The sequence below is a fragment of the Aegilops tauschii genome, chromosome 5 (genome assembly GCF_002575655.3).
Source record: "Aegilops tauschii subsp. strangulata cultivar AL8/78 chromosome 5, Aet v6.0, whole genome shotgun sequence".
Taxonomy (NCBI): Eukaryota; Viridiplantae; Streptophyta; class Magnoliopsida; order Poales; family Poaceae; genus Aegilops; species Aegilops tauschii.
Window position 1 is genome coordinate 31,689,884 of NC_053039.3, and position 3,446 is coordinate 31,693,329.

A 3,446-nucleotide genomic window follows, 5' to 3' on the forward strand; every position below is an offset into this window, starting at 1 on the left:
TACATCGTTGGTCAAGACCTGAGAAAATATCAAGTCATTGAGCAATTCATCCATGATAAGTTACAGTAACATGACGTCAAAAAATGCCTTTAGATCACATACCATACATCTTGTTTTATCATTGTTTTCCAAAAAGGTTGTGAACCTCTTCGGCATGTACATTACAATTTGTACATACATATGTGTTTATGTGTGCCTTTCATTTTCATTTATTTTAAATTCTTAAAACCAATAGTTATAATTTAGAAAAAACCATAGTCATAGTTTTTTTTCTCAGTACACGTGTCATCTTCAATGTGACGCCCTAACCCCCCATATGTCTGACATCCGACCTGGTCCCCCATACCCATTCCTTCTGGTATCCTTCAAACCTAGCCCATATACGCGCATATTTGGGGCCGCCTAGACATGTCCACCATGCCGGACCCACATCAAATCCCCTAAACCGACCTCCATCCTCGCCCAACCTACCATCTTCCTCTCTATTCTGTCCTCGTCCGCTCTGCCCTTTGCCCGTTCTGCTCCCCCACCATAGCTTTGTCGTCATCCCCCATCCGGCCCTAACCCGCAGAACCGTCTCACATCCGTCCATACGTCCTTCTTGCACCAAATACGACCGCCACCCTGGTGCGTCCTACTCCACCTCGCATATACCTCGCATGTCTAGTGTTTGACGAAATGTTAGAGTTTTTAGGTTATTTTGCACATTTGTAGCCAAACGATGGATTTATTGGAGGATGGGTATAGCTTGATGAGTTCATTTTCAAGGAGTTCATCAATTCGTCATATTCATAAATTGATGACCACGAAGATGAAGACCTGATGGTGATGATGAGCATCCTTGAAGACATGGAGAAGCAAAGAGGAGCATGTTCTCAACTTCAAGGGTTCGATGCCAAGCTGGATAGTTGTGACCCGGGATAGGATAAAGGGACAACAAGATCTCTACAACAAATATGTATTCAATGTGCTTTTTTTTGCGTCACTTCTAGATGCGCAAACATTTGTTCTTACGCGTAGTGGGCGGTGTGAAGGCATATGATCCTTACTTCGTGTCGAGGAACAAATGTTGTGGACACATGTCGTTCTCTTCTATGCAGAAATGCATGACTACTCTGACGATGCTTGTATGTGATACAAACCGGGGATGTCGCTGATGAGGTCAGTCGGATGGGAGAGCGTACATGCTCTGAGGCAATAGTGAAATTGCATATATCGTGATGAAGGTGTTTGAACCTGAGTACTTGAGAGAACCAAATGCCAAGGACATGGAAAGTTATTGGCAATTGGAGCATCAAGAAGTTTTCCAGATATGCTCGATTCAGTTGACTGCATGCATTGCAATAAAAGAACTGCCCGATAGATTTGCGCGGGAAATACCAAGGTTACACAAAGAGGTCACCATCATACTTGAAGCAGTGGCATCAAAAGAATTATAGATCTGGCGTACTTTATTTCGCATGCGATAGTCTCACAAGGGAATCAACGTGCATCAATGATCTTAGTTGTTCAAGATAATTTGTGATGGGATGCTCAAGCGTGCAACTACTACACAATCAACGGGTATGAGATTGGTGGAGATGAAGAGAGAAAAAGAAAATTAAATAATGATTGGTGAAGAGAGAAAAAGAAAATAATTTGTTCAAGATAATTTGAACCCCGATTTGTCCGTCCATGCAGCCACACTCCTTATTTTCTCCCTCATATGTCCGGTCACTTGCATGTGATTGGTGGAAATGAAGAGAGAAAAAGAAAATAATGAATAAAGAAAGAGAAAATGTGGTCCGAGGTGGGCCTTGTCCTACGTGGCGGACTGATCGGACGCGTCCACAAGTCCTCATATCCTCCCTACATTTGTCCTTAATATGAGGGTTCGCTGATAGCCCAGACGTATAAGGATGATATGAGGGGTTCGAATGGGACAACTTTTTTCTTTCTCTCTTCTGTCCGGTCACTGACCGGGCGCGTCCATGAACGTTTAAGGAGAATTTGAGGATGCCGGCTATAGATGCTCTTATGGATAATATTTATGTCTGAGCTATGTATTTTTCCCTTCCAATCAGGACTATTTGTTTTTTATTGTTGTGTAATATACTCATTGTTGTGTATTTTTATCGGTCAATGAGTTTGCATGGAAATCCGGTTTTTGAAACGAGGGTGTGATTGCCCGGGCAAAATAGGGTTCACTGACCTCTATCCCCGGACGCGTTCACGGACATATAAAGGATCACGTCAAGCAAGTGTGGTATATATGCTCTTTTATGATGACGGATAACCAAAAGTTACGTACTTATTTCCAAATGGGAGTAGCAATATGGAATTATCAAATATGGCGCACCAGTGGTCTAGTGGTAGAATAGTACCCTGCCACGGTACAGACCTGGGTTCGATTCCCGGCTGGTGCACGCTTTCCATTTTTGCCATCTGCTTTCTACCGAGTAAAACATTATATATTCGTGGACTCGAGGACTGGGGTTCATCATCCAGTTTGTTAGCATTGGTCTGTGTGACTAGGACCCATGAAGGTTATCATTGGTTACTGTGATCAAATTTGTTTTCGTCTTTTGCAGATTAAGTTCGTGTGGAGTTGGGCACGTGGCATCTCGGCAGCCCCCCGTTTTCTCTTGGGAAGCTGAATGATTGGTCTAGTATAACCTTGACCATGCTGGTCTGAACTTATCTGATCATTCTACTGCTTCCTCCTTCTGATGACCCCACATACTTTTTGGCCGTTAATTTTGATGCGTTTTCCATGTCATCAGCTGGAAGGATGATGTTGATGTTGATGCTGGTGCGGTGCTCAGGCACAACGCGTTCCAAACTTGCAGTTGGGCATGACCTCTTTCAAGGATCAGACAATAGGACACGACTGCTTGTATTAGTGGCAACCGGAGCAGCTGGTTGTGCTGTGGGCCCATGGTGCAATGGACATACACGTGCGGCAGCCAGAATTATTAAGGAAAACGTTTGAAAACGGCGCGCCGGCCGAACGCTCGGCCGATCAAGCGTCTATGCACGCGCCACGCGGTCAAAGAGCCCGCACGCAGACGTCCCTCCTATCCTTCTCCTTCCTTTTTTTCTCTTTTTCCTCGCTCATCTCCCTCGCTCCTTCTCTGCTTCTTTCTCAGGCCCCCATCATGGTCTACCATCGCCGCCTGCAGGCCTTCCAGGGCGCCGCGGCCACGGGAATCAGCCGATCCGGCCGCCCTCCTGCAGGCCTTCCAGGGCGCCGCGGCCACGGGAATCAGCCGATCCGGCCGCCCTCGGCCAGATCTCCTCGGATCAGTGCCACCGGAGCTCTGCCCGCCTTGCCGGACCCGGCCACGTCGGAGCTGCAACCGACCACGCCATAGCTGCAACCGTTGAAGCTTTTTCCATACCCGCTTGTAGCTCTCGTCAACGCTCATTGCAGCCTCCGCCGTCGCCCCATAGCTCTCACCAACGCT

The 3,446-nt window shown here is 46.5% G+C and overlaps 1 non-coding gene across 1 annotated transcript; it reads left to right on the forward strand.

Moving 5' to 3' along the window:
• Positions 1-2,334: 2,334 nt before the first annotated feature.
• TRNAG-GCC (transfer RNA glycine (anticodon GCC)) lies at positions 2,335-2,405 on the forward strand. Its single transcript has one exon. It is a non-coding gene; the product is annotated as a tRNA-Gly (tRNA).
• Positions 2,406-3,446: the final 1,041 nt, after the last annotated feature.